Source organism: Mustela nivalis, assembly GCF_964662115.1.
Source record: "Mustela nivalis genome assembly, chromosome: 14".
In the NCBI taxonomy this organism is placed as follows: domain Eukaryota; kingdom Metazoa; phylum Chordata; class Mammalia; order Carnivora; family Mustelidae; genus Mustela; species Mustela nivalis.
Genome location: NC_139033.1, coordinates 15801753 through 15817282, shown reverse-complemented (window position 1 = coordinate 15817282; position 15530 = coordinate 15801753).

Genomic DNA, 15530 nt, shown 5'->3' with positions numbered 1-15530 from the left:
CTGACCCCTCTGGAGGACGCCTGTTTCCTTCCCCAGGGTGGGGACTTCTCACGATTTAAGCAGAAATAGTTCTCTGTCTCTTTTTCCAAATAACCATCTTCGCTACTTTGGCCGGCGCCCCAGGTCACACAGCATTTCTTACCATACTTTCCTTAAAGGATGCGCTTTTTAAACTTTACCTTTAAACTTTTTAAACTCCGTGAGGAGAAAATCATGAACTTGATGTCCTTTGGTTTTTTTCATTTTTTAAGAAATCTGCTTCTTTGTCTTCAATGACTGTTGACAACATGTTTATGGAAGGGCCACCTATGGGGTGGGGGGATCTTACAGTGGGATCCAGCTCACAGTTTGGGAAGTCTGGGCCTGGGGCATTTCTGCCGGTTTCTTTGTTCTGATGAGCTGCACATTTGACCAGGAATGAGCCCACGGCCCACGGCTTACTTCATGTTCGTTGCATAAACATGTACTGTTTTCTTGACGCACTGGTTGGCCCCATGGAGAACGGACTTAAAGCTTCCTTTCTCCCTCAGGTTGTTAAAGGGAGTCCCCGGGGGGCCCATCCATTCATTCGTTTTAGGGGGAAAACAAAAACAAAAACAAAAACAAAAACCCAGAACAGTGAGCGGGCGCTGTCTGTCCTGACATTCCCCTGCCTCCAGCCTCGAGCCGGAGATACGTTTGGTAAAGAAGCCACGAGATTTCTAGGAGGCATATTTAAAAAACAAGAAGAATCCTTAGGAAACCCAAATCAGGCACAGCCCATGCCTGGTCTCGGACGGTGAATTCTCCCTCGAGACGGAAGTTGATGTTGCTTAAAAGCTGGGGGCTGCGGCAGGCCTGGTCCTCTGGGCAGGTGTGGGAGGGAACCAGCCCGAGGTCTTGGATATTCCGAGTTAGAGAAATCTGCACCACGTCATTGCTGACCGTCGAGAACAACAGCAAAGGGCTGATGATTCATTTCCTCGTCGCCTTGGACAGCGCACGTGACTGATGTCTCCTGTGTCACTGTCACTGAAAGGCGACAAGAATAGCCGTGTTTGGAGAGAGGCTGGGTCTGTGCGCTCAGGCCGCTGGGGTCTGAACCGGTGGCCCACTGGTGCAGGTTCTCAAACCTGTATTCCCTCCCGAGAGCCCCCAGGGGTGGGGTCCCCGCTCTCCTGCCCCGGACGACTGCACTCTGGGTCAGGCCCTTGAAGGGCTGGATTCCAGTCCTGTCCTACACTCAGAGACGTGGACTGAACGTAGCTCTGTGCCGGCTTGATAGACAAATCACTTTAAAAAAATTATTTATTTATTCATTAGAGGAAAAAGGGGAGTGAGTACAAGCAGGGGGAGCAGCAGGCAGAGGGAGAAGCAGACTCCCCGCTGAGCAAGGAGCCTGACCTGCGGCTCTATCCCAGGACGCTGGGATCCTGACCTGAGCCGAAGGCAGACACGGAACCAACTGAGCCACCCAGGCGCCCCTGACAAACCACTTTGGAAAACAGTAGCTACGTGCTTCCTGGTTATCCCTGTCCTTGTGTGAAGGTGGGCTTTCTTTCCAGAAAAGTCCAGATCTTCATAGGAATAGGCTGAGTCTGCCGGGCACCAAACCTAGCGGCTCGACCACTGATCTGGGCCGTGCCAGGTTCTGCTCCAAACCTCTGGGCCTGTGAAGATGCAGAGGGTTTAATGAATTAGCTGTAGTGTGGTTCTTGTTGCTATCAGACCTGTCCTCGCCGTGGAACACTTCACCACGGGTCCTAGAGGACGGGCCCCGTCTGCAGAGTCGGGAGCGGCTTCGGTCAAGGCGGGAGATTCCGGGGACCGTCCAACAGTAGATGCGCATCCGCACCAGGCAGAGAAGCCCCTGGTCCGTGGGATTCTTAGTCTCACGCAAGTGCAGAGAAGGCTGGCCAGTTCCCAGGGAGAGTCTGGTGAGGATCGCTAGGATCTCCTGGAAGTTCTGCCGAGGGAGAGCGCATATGGGGGAAACTTCGTGCGTGGAGGTGTAGCCAAGGGAGAAAGCGTTCATTTGGGAAAAGGCAAGTTGTGAAACCAGAAAAACACAATTGGCTTTTGATCTCGGGACGGGGAGCACGTTGGGGGCGGAGGGTCATTGTGGGGAATCACTAAGAATCCAGAATCTGAAAGAATTCAAGGATTTTCAAAGACTGGACACTGAACCTAATGCAACAAGGTCAGGACAGTCCTACTTTTGTGTTAAAAGAAGAAAAAAAAAAAGTCTTCCATAGCACAGATTTTGGGAGACGCAGCTGAATAACCACATCTATGTGAAAAAGCTTTGTCGTTTTTGAGAGCGGTGAGATCCAAGGGGTCAGCTGTCGGAGAGGCTGCCGTGAGGTTGACGTGATCTCTGCCGGCGTTAGTTGGTGCGGGCTCCCAGAACAGAGGTCACATGCAGGCAGAGGCCAGGTCTAACCCAGAGGGGGATGTGCGTGTATTCTGCATTTAAAAAATTGAATCAGCGACCACCAAGTAAAAAATCATCAGTTTCACCTTATAACCTGGATTTCTAGCTGTTCTGGAAAAACTACGGGTTTAGGCCACCCTGGGTCATCCTTCTGCCTGTCTGAATCCTCTGGGACTGGTGGGTCAAAGCCAAGGACAGAGGCCAGCTCTGTACTCCCCACCACTCCCTCTCGCTCCCCCTTGGAGGCTTGTGGGGCATCTGTCCCTTCTCGTTGCACTGCTGCTGATGGTTTTCTGATAGTAGATTTCAGAATCAAGAGAGGCATGTTTTATACCTTGGCTTCTGTTAAAAATCAGCAACAAATGACAGCTCTCAGTCACCCCGATGGAGGATTCTGTGTCTTTCTAGGCACGGGAGCAACCCTGGAAATTGGAGTGTCTTCTGCTCACGGGCGTCCGGAGGGCAGAAGGTCCTTGACATCGGTCACAGAGACGTGTGAGGTTCAGGACGTGTGAGGTGCAGCCTGGTGATGAGAAGAAACGTCCCAGGGGCGAGATGAAGAGGGGGAGACAGGACAGCTCTCTGTAAGCCTCCAGGGGCCATCGTGCGGGAGATAGTAGATTCAGCTACTTAAATCCCCAGAGTGGAAATTAAAAGGGAGCTGCTCTAGCTCACTATAAAGAAAGAGAATGTATAAGTTTAGCGAATCCTTTTGGTTTAGATTTCCGAAGGTCAACACGGACTCAAACCCTGACTCCGCCTCCCTCGCTGTTGGACCTTGGACAAATCACTTCCCCTCTCTGAGCTCAGGTTCTTATCCGTTAAATAGGATGATACTGGTGCAGCGGAAAGGTTCGATGCAGAAATTTGTTCTAGCGCCAGACTAGAAGGCAGAACTACCAATAATTCCAGTAATCCTTGAAAAATCCTTTAAAGAACACCTTCTAGAAGTCTCGAAGAACCCAGTTGGTTTGTTTGCTTTATTTTTGTTTTCTCCTTAATTTCTTGCATTCGGGCCATGGGCAAATTTCCCGTGGCAATATATGTCCAGGTCTGGATTTACAGGAGGTGTTGAGCAGAATCTCAGATCCATAAGATCAGGGAGAAGCTGGAAATAAGTTAAATTCCCGCCCCCCCTCTATATTTTAGTCTTGCCCATGTTGTACCTTCTGACGATCGCCTGTCGGGTGGAAATCTGCACTTAATCTGAGCGTGAGTACTTGCATCATCATTACACACTTAGAATGGCCAGTGAGGAATCTGGGAGGGGAAGTTCATGTAAGGTAATGTCTCCAAAGGGGTCACAGCGTGCTTGACCACCATTACGTCAGTGAGTGTTACGTTTCTAGCTATACCGAACGCACATCTCATCTTCATAGTCACATGGTTGAACCTCTAGCGGACAGACAGACCCACGAAGTCCAGGTTCTGTCCCTTACCCATGAGGTGTCCTATGAGCCAGCATTGCGCCCAGTTCACGTATGGTCCTCAAGGAGTGTTTGTTGAACATGTGAATGAATGAATGAGTGAGTGAGTGATTCAGTGTTTCTGAGATGGAATAAGATGTTTAGGGCACCCGCCAGAGTCCTGGGTTGGGATGGAATTGGGTCTAGTGTCTATTCTGGATCCGGCGGTTGTGGGACCAAAGAATGGACTTGCTCTTGGGACAATCCTCAAAGAGTGGTGAAGGACCTGGGTCAAAGGGACAGACCTGGGGTGGAGTCTTGGACCCGAGTCCTTGGATCCCCTGATGGAAGTCTCCCCTCATTCACGGGGAAGGCTGTCATTCTAGAAGCACCCACTGTGCGCACACAGCAGGGAGGCAAACGTGCAGAGCTGTGGCACGTGTCAAGATGGTAGAAGTCACTTCCCTGAGGAGGAGCTCCTGTGGGCGTTCATGCATATTCATACCACGTATGGGGTGTTAATTTTGTGACACGTCCTCTTACAATAAGTGTATCCCGAGTTGACCGTGTGACCCTCACCAGCCCTCAAGTTAGATAATACCAGTCACCCTCTCCAGACAAGAGAACGGAGGCACAGGGGGGGTAATTAATTATCGACTTGAGGTCACCTGGCTGGTGAGTGCAGGGACAGGACCTGCCGTGTGGCCGGCTGGATTTAGAGCCCCTGAGTTTAACCACTGGGCATTACTGAACCTCTATCCTGTGTAGCAACCCAGGATGTAGTTAGGGGGATTCCTTTAAAAAAAAAAAAAGTATTTATTTGAGAGAACACAGGGGAACAAGGAGAGGGAGAGAATCTTCAACAGGCTTCCTGCTCATCATGGAGCCTGACTTGGGGCTCGATCCCATGACCCTGAGATCATGACCTGAACCAAAACCAAGAGGCAGATGCTGAACGGACTGAGCCACCCAGGGGCCCCAGTGAGGGGGGGATTCTTACACATTAGCAGCAAAAGGTCATTCCCACACTTGATGCATCGGAGAAACCAGCTAGCTGTGCCCCTTTCCAAATTCTTAAAACATCACCCCTCCAGGAAGACACCTTCTGCAGTTTTCGTCCAGAGTCTCTGAAAGGGTTCACAGGACTGGAAAATAGGACTGACTATACGCTGCCCTTCTTTCAGCGTCTGTCTCGCCAGTCAGCTCCTGCTGTGAACTCATGGTCTTAACTTGATTAATTCTTGTGTTGTTGGTCAATTAATTGAGGTGCCCAGAACCCCAGAAGCCCCACATGAGTCTCCAACAGGGGAGGACCGCTGTGCCCTTGGAGAGGCATAAAGATAGAACCACGCTGACCCCAGGGCTGGTGCGCGCTCACTCACCCCTGCAGTAATTCAGTTTCTCAGCCTCCAGAATCCGCCGAACTTGCAGTAACAGGAAACCAAAGGGCTAATGAAAGGGCATGGGCATGCTAAAGACTTCCCATCTCTAAGAGAAGCATCATGCTTTCCAATCTGGTCTGCCAGTGTTGAAAGCAGAGAGTCTTCTGAGCAATGGGTGAGACCAACATATAGAGTCCCGTTGTCACCCCTGGAGAAAGTCGTCGGCTTTGAGAGATCTGTTGCGTTTCCAGGGTTGATGGTCGGCAGCTACAAAAGGGCTCTGTGGCTACATTCTCCTCAAGTTTGAACCTCCCAGGGAATTCAAGAAGGGAGCATATTTCTTGGAATCAATGCTTTAGGGAGGTAGGATCAAACTGCTGTCATTGAACTAAGGGTATCATCATTTGGATGGGTGGTGTTGGGCAGCTAGTGGGATCTGGCAGATATGATGACTTGAAATCTCTCATGAGTTATTTTTGGGGTGCTTTGTTTGTTTGCAAGTCACGGAAACCCAGATTTCCCGCCTTAAGTCTGTGAAGAAAATGTATTGATTGGGTCAAGCAACGGCAAGCGTCCAAGATGACTTCAAGCCACACTGGACGAGAAGCTCAGCAGTTCTCTCCGTCCCCTCGTTGTGATCCTCTCTGTCTTGTGTTTATTCTATACAAGAATATGTAGTTTTCTTCTACATGGCTTCACCAACCGCTCAGAGGTTTCCGCCACTTCCTATTCAAGCCAGGAGAATGAAACTTCTCTTCCTGAACATTGTCAAGAAGAATCCTGGGTTGGAATGGAATCGGGTCTAGTGTCTGTTCGGGATCCGGCGGTTGTGGGACCAAAGAATGCAATGTGAGCGTCGGTCCCACCTGGGTCGTGTGCCTACCGCTGGGGCTGGAGGCGGGACGAGTTAGACCTGGAACACGTGGCGTAGGAGTTGGGGAGAAAGGGAGGGCTGATCTGCAGGGAAATTTCCATGTCTCGGTAGTAGGCCAAGAACGTTGGACCCCACGTGGGTTCCTGGAAGGATGGAGCTTCTGCACATCTTCCTGTGCTCATGCTGTTTCCTGTGCCCAGCTCCCCTCCCCTGTCCCCTGTACCTGTGGACTCCTGCTGTCCCCTGGTTTTTGCTCAGGTCTTTACTCCATGCATCATCTCATTCCTGCCTTTATCCACCCCATGGGTCCTCCACTCTGTGGGTCCCCAGGTAGATACACCTATTAGTGACTTGTCTCATAGCCCATCTTTGTGCACGGTGGCACGTCTGCTGCTTGAGGGCAGGGTCCATGTCCCACAGGGTCTATCCGGGTGGGCAGTCACAGCCGCACAGGCTAACACACCCACTGACACCATGCCAGACTCCGTTCTGCTTGTTTCAGACACAGCACAGCGATCCACCCACACGGCCCCACATGGTGGGCGCGAGTGTCACCGCGTCATACGGTGCAGGAACCCGAGTCATTGTGCTCAGTGTGTTTTGAGTAAGCATTGGTCCACTGCCTGTCCAAGTTCATCACACCAAAAAGTGGACAAGCCGTTCTTCTATTTCTTCGCTCCTTTTGTAGACAGACGTTATAAAGACAGATGTTTCTGGAGACCCGGATGTTTGTGTAAGAGTGTTGACTTTTACATGGTGGCAAGTCCTTCATTTGGAAGATCTCTGCAGAGCACATCTGGCCTGGGGCTGCCGGTCTGACCTTCCCGCCCTGGGAAGCAGGACAGGAAAGGGAAGACTCTTCTGCGTCGCAGATGGGGGTGGGACGGGGGGGCGTGGTCAGGACCCCACAGGTGTCGATGAAGAGGCGTTCACGAGGCTCTCTGCACTGACTTCTCGCGAAAGGTCCTTGTCGGGGCTGGGCTATGACAGGCTTCCAAGAAGCTCTCAGACGGATCCTAATTTTATGTAGAAGGAGACGGAGAGCAATCCAAAGGAGGCTTAAGGCGATTTCTTTCTCTCTCAGCAATGCCTGGCAAAAATGCCTACAGAGAACACGGCTCTTCTATTTCTGGGCCTGAATTTCCTTCCCTTTGCCCACCACCAGGAGCCGGGCAGCTAAGAAGAAGTTGTCAGGCAGCTTGGCTGTTATTGCCCGATTTTGTGGTCCTCTATGCCCGAGATTAGGACTTTTATTGTTCCTTCCTAATTGGGGACGGGGCATGCTGTTTCCTGTTGGCCGGGGGATGGGCAGGGCAGCCTTCCCAGCACTTTCTTCCCGGCAGCACCACTGCGATTTCCATATGAATCCGCTCTTTTGTTCTTTTCTGTCTCTGGCATCTCCAATTAAGAGCTGCCCTTCTGGAATTGTTTCTGCGTAATGCAGAGAGATCTTGGAATGAGCCAGAGGGGGCCTCGCGTCTCCTGCCTGGTTCCTCGGTCAGCACGGCCGTGTGCTCCAGCCCTCCCCTCCCGGTGCCTCCTGTGCGCTCTTCTCCACCCTGTCCTGCTCAGGTCCAAGGTCGGGGGGTAGGTGCTAGAGTCTTGGGCCTGTGAACGAGTCTCGGATATCAGGCAGGGCCTGGGCCTCCTGGGGACATCTTTATTTCGTGATCAGTAGGAGGGAAAGGGACCTTCGTTGATGTTGTGGTGCCTGGTTCACAGCTTCGATTCACTCACAGGCAGCTGGGATGGGGCGGCGTCTATTATCTCTCTTGATGACACAGAACACGAGGCCCAGTGAGGACAGAGTGTTCCGCCCTTGCACACGGAACGGTGCGGTGACCGCGCCGGGCGGGCTGTGCTGGCCTCCCTCCGGACCAGCCACATCCTCATGTCCCCGTGGACCTCGGGAGTGGAGAAGCTGAGACGTGAGCTTCGTCTTCGGTTTCAGGAGGCTCCGCGAGGGTAGGAATGCTTTCCTGCTGATGGGCGCCTAAGAGCCCCCCATTGCTGGGCGTTTCCCATCAAGGCACGGCCCCTGGTGAGCAGGAAAGGCCCTGACCTTGAGTTCCAGCTGGTAGAGGCCTCTGGCCCCCTCCGTCTCCCACAGGGCTTCAGGCAGGGACTCCAGCTACCAGAGTGTCCTACTCTCATGCCAGGACACCCCGGGCCCTTGGAGGCAGGGGATTCAGGAAGGACTTGCCCAAGGTCACGCAGCGGGGAGTGAAGGGTTGAATCGAGAGCCACCCCCGGGGCTTTGTGAATCCGTATCCCGTGCTTGGAGTACGTTCTCCTTCCTGCGGACCTGTGCCTCCGTGGGGATACCCGACTTTCTGAGAGGTGAGGAAGCTCTTCTCTCCGGCCAAGCACAGACCAGCCGAACTCCAGCGCAGGGTCCAAACGCAGTGAGAGAGGGACGGGAATCACAGGGCAGCCGTGCTCTGCGGAAATGGTAGCACGAATAACGTGAACGGACGAGAGTCAAGGTCGTACCCCATGCCGGATGCGCTGGTGGGCCGTCACACTCCGGCCACCGAGCTCCTTCGCCCGCGGTGCTCCGGCGAGACCAGCCGTCTCGTCCGCCGGCACAGCCCAGTCCTGATGACCAGACGTTTCTCCCCGTGTTGTTATTATTCTAACATAATCGCTCTTGGAAACATCTGCTGTCGAACATGGCACTGTGTGCACAGCCTCGCTTGATCGGTCTCTATTAATTGTCTCCGTAAATTAAGTGTTAACGTGGACGGAGAAGCCGAGAGGAGCGCGGCAGGAGTCGGGGACAAGCTCCGGCTGTGGCCCCGGTCCCCGTGGGAACCTAGCCCGCCCTCTGCTTGGCCGCTGGCTTCTTGTCTCGTGCCTTTTCCTCTGAGCTCCGAGACCGACGAGCATCAGGAGAAGCAACGATCCATTCGGGATCCAGGGAGGATCGGGTCCCAGGGGCTGTGGAGACCGTCGATCCGCGCGGACCCACCGAACACCGTGTCCCAAGCCCCATGTGCTGCCAGATGACATGTGTGTCTCTGTTCAGCCTCAGGACGCCAGGGGAAGGGACAGTCCGCTCTGTAAAATTAGCCACAGACATTTCCTTCCCCTGTGCCGAGGCCAAGGCTAGGACTCCCTTGTCCGGCGATACCAGCCTCTGCTCTGTCCTGCAGGCTGCCCACCCAGCTGGGACTCAGGACCGGACCCCTGACTCCTGGGCTGTCCGCCACGTCCTGACACTCTCCCAATCTTCTTCCCACCCTCCTCATCCTCTGCCATCTGCTCTCGCCCTTTCAGCCTCTGAAGCCCCAGCTGTCAAGCCCGCAGGGTGAGCGAAATTTGCAGCTCATTTCTGGAAGAAAGAACTCAGCACAGAGCAGAGCAGGTGGCCACGCACAGAAGTTAAGGGTCCCCCTGGACAGTGCATTAGGGAAATCCTGTTTATGTCACTGCCCTGCATCATACCCCGAGCTTCCAGGGACCGTGGCGGAGTGAGGACTCTGGGACACTGAACCCACAGTGCCATGATTCCGACCTAACCATGAACTGGGTCCTGGGATTCTGCAGGTTTCCCCGTAACACCATGAACTCTGGGGTGTGTCTGGTGGGCTGAGCTATAGGGTGATATCCTTGGGGATCATAAGGAGGCAGACACCCAGCCTGGCAGCCCTGTCGTGGGGAGGGGTCTGTCCTCGTGATTTTTGCTGATTATCAATGAAAATGCTCATGAGCACAAAATGGAGACACTGGTACCATTGGGGAAGAAAGCTGTCCTTCTTGCTGTCAGAGGAGCAAACATTTTTTGTTGTTGTTGTTGTTGCTGGAACTATACATCTGTATGTAGACACACATCTAGGAACATGTGTAGAGAAAATATACAGGAATGTGTATATATGCACATATTGTACACACACATCTGATCTCTATCTCCCAGACACTGTGCACGCTGCATTATCTCGGAGAGTGTGTGACACAGCAGATGGGCCCTCGTGGGGATGGGTGATGGGGACAGGGAAGGCTTATCAGGCACCTTGACCCAGGGACGGCAACCGGAGCTTCCCAGAGGAACTTCAATGAACCGTGACCTCTGGGAATCCGGGATGGCGTGCTGGGGGTAAGGATGATCTTCTGTCTGTTGGCGAGGCTGGGAATCTCCCACCACGTGTCCGTGGATGACAGGCATCTCACAGCCGATACATGACCAGCAATCGTTGCAGAGGAAACGTGTCCCTCTACCATTTGGGCTTGGGACCAGGTTCCATCCTGTCGTCCTTCACAATGAACGATAATGGGGGATGGGGTTTTGGGCGATGGGGGATTTGCAGCCCGTACAGTCTGTCGGGTGAAGGCTGTAAGATCAGTTCACCGTTCCTGGGTGGAGAAGAGCATCGTTTTCATTTTAAAATCTATTTAAATGAATTTTTGTCATATACGTAACCCACACATGTGTGCAGAAGTTGGAAGTTGAGAATTTTGATTGATCACAATTTTGATTGAAGGGTTTCAATATAAAAATTCTAAAAATATAAAAATGACACTGCAATCTAATGTAAGTAATTATAGTTTATATGTCCCAACCTCATCTAGCGTGTGACTCGGGCATAACCTGTCATCAGTATATTATCTGGGATCATACCAGACCTTCATCTGGGCCCTTTCCCACACACAGGGGCCTGCAGAACTTCTGATGATCGCCGTGTGTATACGTTTTCCTTGTTTTTGATCCTGCAGAGAACGAGTCTGTCTGTGCTGCTCTCCGCCAGGCGCACTGGCCTGGGGTTAGGGATGGAACCGGCGTCCTTATTAGCAGCTGATTATCCCTTTTGGTTCACCACATTTCCAGTTCTGCCTTTCTCCGAGTGCACCTTCCTTCCCTGGGTCTTACCCCAGAGTAGGGGATGGAGGAGGGGTCTCTCCAGGGGCGGGGAGTGGAATCATGGAGCAAAGGCGACCATGCACTCTTCTCCTCCGCCATGCACGGCCCCTCCAGACGCCATCAATTTCACCTTCACCCCATCACTCCTTGCACACCCCTCACCCTGAAAAAAGGCTACAGTTGCACCAAATGAGCCCAGGAAGGCCTGGGTTGACCCTCCAAGACCACAGAGCCCTCCTCCAATCATGGAGCGGGTTCCAGAGGGAAAATCCCAAAAAGTGTACCCGTGCACATGTGTGCGTATGTGCGCACGCACACACACACACACACACACAGAATGGTTCTATTTCCCTCTGATGAGAATGAGCTTGTTCTAGGATTGAGAGTCTGGTAGGAAGGATACACGGACGATCTCTGGTGTTTGCTCATGTCGATTGCCTTTGCAACGTCATGTGCTGGATGGCGATGACACGTGGGAAGCACCCTAAAATCCGCCTCCTGCCCCGTGCCTAACAGCACAAGGTTCGCTTCTGGCGGAAGGCAAGGATGGTTTCACGGCAGACGGTGAATCCATTTTAAATGTTAAACATAAGAAACAGAAGGTATTTGAGATAATGAGTGAATCCAAGAATTATAAGAAAAGTTTTAGATCCTTGTATTTTAAGATGTACAAACAGAGCGGCCCGAGGTGTCCAGCGGGATCCTGGAGGGAGCGGAGAGCTGTTCCCTCCCCATCTGCTGTGCGGTCGTCCCCATCCCGGCTTCAACACATCCTCACACCCCCAGCAAAGAGAACTTGGACTGCGGGGGAGCCTGGGAAGGGCATCTCTGGGCAGAAATGAAGCAGCAGACTTGGCAGGGGGAACATGGGGACGCTGGCCATAGGGGGAGGTGGGAGTGGGGAGTGGTGCCTCGTTTCTTGAAGGGCTGTGGAGAGGCACCACCCAGACCTCTTTAAGGATGGAAGAGATTATTCCCTGCATGCTTCTCCATGACAGCCCCCAACTAGCTGCCCGCTCTAGACATGGCACCTGGCTGGAGAGAACCACCCCAGCAAGGCTACTTGTCCTCCTGGGTGGCCTGTGTCAGAGCCCCGTTGGGTTGGCCGTGGCCCATGTTCATGATGCCATCTTGAAGCACGTCGCCCATCTCTTCCAGATGCTCTTGCCTTTCTGTGAAAGTCCGTCCTGCCAGCAGCCCCTGCCTGGGGGGATCTTTCCATGTACCAGTCTCCCCCCGAGGGCCAGCCCCACGAAACCCCACCCCAAACGCATGCATATAGTCTTTTCTTCCAGCAAAGCTCTTCCCCAGTTCTAATGTCTCTTTCCTTTGGGTTTCTCTCCTACCTGGAGCTCAGCATTCTCTGGGGACAGACTATCGATCATCAGTGAGTGAGGAAGGCCCCGACCACGTACGAGGGTCAACAGCTCTTACCAGCATAGACTTGATTCCCTTCTCAGTCTGTTTTAAGAGAAGAATTTAATAGTTCTTGTGAGTTCAGAAATCTGCACCAAAAAGGCCCTGGGGCAGGACAGGTTCAATTCCTGCGTGATGCTCCCCTGACCTTTCCCCAGCCCTGTCCCACCTCAAGGTCCTCGTCCTGCAGGGCAACATCCTGCCAAAGCCCCAGCCTCCACACTCCACACTCTGCACCATGAACGCTAACTTATCTTGCGGGCAAGGGCAGTACCAGCCACAGCTGATGATAAGCTCATGGACAGCCCTCCTAAACCATGCTACCACCCCCCCATCCTTCCTTGGAGGGTGACGCTAGCTGTGAGGGAGGAGGAGGATGCCTCAGGGCAGGGGGTGAGGGTCTGGGGAGGCTCAGCCCGCAGGGAACTCTGAAGGGACCATTCTTCCTAGGTAGTTTGGATCAAGTTCTCTCTAGAACTTCTTATACAATTTGGCAATAACCTGTCGCTAGATTTCATCCTACATCCGGAGATTAGATGAACAGAGTGTACATGAAATCAAGTCAATGAATTCTACCCTCTTTGTCACCCCAGGCCTTCCATACAAAGGTCCTAATTCACTGTAACTTTAGAATGCTCTCAGCTCAGTGGTTCAGACTAATTTCATCCAATACAACCTGCAGCAAGGCCATTTGCTCTCATTTTAGGTGAAGAGGAAAAATCAAGTTGTATAGAATGATCTGATGAACGGCCTTCTCTAGGGGTTTGGAACGAAGGAGCTGGGACCCAGGGCCTTTCCTTTCTGGTCAGGAGGAAGGCTTCTGTCTGCTCTGTGCCTGACTCCTGCTGCTGGCTGTGTATGGCTGAGCTGTCTCACCAAGTCCTGAAAAGTCCCTGTTGTACAATATCATCAAAGACATTCCATCACTGTTTCCCTAAAGTTTGAATTGTCATCCCTCGCAAGGTTAGGTAGGGCGAGTGGCTAGTACTTCATTATGCCGTCAGATGACATTACCTGAAACAATTCACTGGATGGCCCTGGGCGTCTGCTATGTATGAAATGTACAGTCGCACATTCAGGCAACAATTTTGATAATACTAAATACCTCTAAAATGGGTCAGCTGGGGAATCAGTAAACTCTGTTTTGAAAGAAGTTCCTATTCTTAATCGGTCTGGGAGAAATAATTTGCAAAGAATGCAATATTTGGGAAACTCTCCTGGTCAAGGCTGCCATGCACAGCTGTTCAGGTTGTTCACTGAATAAGTGCACACAGTTAAGGGAGTAAATGAAGAAAAAAAAAATAGCCCTCTCTTTGCATGATAAGTTAAAGGTGACGATAAACTCCTTGGGATTTCTTTCCCTGAAAGGTACAGTCTAAGTCTCCTTCTACTGAATGTTGCCATGTTCTGGGCTTGCCAGGCAAAGAGAGTTTACCAACAACGAAACTGCTCTAATTCCCAGGATCTTAGGAGTCTGGCTCCTCCCACTTCTTCTCATTTAGAGCCCCTTACCTTGGAACACCATGCTATGGGGAAGACCAAGTAGGCTAAGTAGGTTCTATCTGGTGGGTATTTGTTTGTAAGACCACATTATGGATCCTTGTAGAATTACTCTATGACAGTTGGTGTGCTCCAGCCTTTGGGAAATCTCTGGGATTCAAATGTCTTCCTCGTGGGAGATGCCAGGTCATGCAGAAGTCCCCGTGAAACTCTGGAACCTCATTCTGGCCTTCAAGAGAGATTTCCCCTGGGGTGAGAGAGGACTCTGCCACAAACAAGACATCTCACTGCCTAAGTGTTTTGAGGTCACACAGACACTCAATCTTTGGAGAAACTTTGCTTCTGAAGATGAACCAATCAGATGTAAAAAAAATTTAAGATTTGCAAATGTGTTGGGGTCTTTCAGCTTGACACTAAGAAGAGTCCCTTAGGAGAGGAAAAATTCAATCACAATCCCATATATTTATAATAAAGAGCTCATACCTTCAAAACCAGTTTATAGTCACTATCTTATTTGCTAGAACCTTAAGGATCTTTAATTTCTCGGGTTGAGTCCTTACTGTAAGACAGTGCTATCTTGGATGTTTTGTTATCTGCACTGGCTTTCTGATTTCATTACCTGTTCGTAACTGAGGTGAATTAGGCAGGAGAAATCTCATCACCCCTGTTTCTGATGCGGGAAGCAGGGCTCACAAGGTGACTTGCTCATGTCAGAGCCTAGCAGAAATGGAAACTGCTCTCTGTCCCCTCCTCAGCAGCTCCTCCCCCACCCCGTGCCGTGTTCGTGCAAATTCCCAACCCTACCCCACAAGGACATGGCCAAGGATGGTTGTATTTTTCGTTCCATTCTCCCTCTTACAAGCTGACCACACACCTTTCTGTGATGTACGCTGCAGAGGAAAAAGTGGTGGGAGAACATCATTTCTTCTGGTGAAGACGGTGGGGTTTAGGATTTTAGGTTCACATCTTCACCCTCCACATACAGCCTTGGATGATACAGTTAACCATCCTGAGGTCTAATTTCTTCTCCTGGAGCAGCAGATTGTGATGCTCAGACCCAGAATGCAGTCAGGAAGTAAACTCTGCAATTTAAAACGCGTCCCACAATTTAAAAAAATGAAATATAAATCACAAGCTACAGTGAATAGGAAATTTGTGAAGCATGGGCTGCAAATGCCCGAAGGCTGCATTATTTAAGGTTCCAATTCAATAGTAATTAATAAAATGTAAATTAAAGCAATGACTAGGTATCCTTTCATGCTAATAAGATTGTCGATAACTTCACAAAATGAAAAAGTGCATTTCAGACGTCTCCGCTGGAAATGCACCTTTCGGGAAAGAATTGGGGCAATCTGTGTGCTCACAACTGAGTATAACTTTCAACCAAGTAATTTTCTTTCTTTGGAATTAGGCTAAGAAAACAGACATGAGTGTAGATGCATGGGGGGGGGGAGGGTTATTCGCAGTTCTTTTTTCTAACCACAACAGTAAAATTTTTAAAGCAATATAAATGTCTCAGAATGGATGTGTAGTTAAATCCTAGATCCATAGATGGATAAACAGAGCGGATGTAGATGGCTGGCTGGCTGGATAGAAGACAGATATAGACAGATGATAGATAAATGGGTCTAGATGGACGTGTGGATGGATGGACTGATGGCTGGAGATAGATATAGACAGA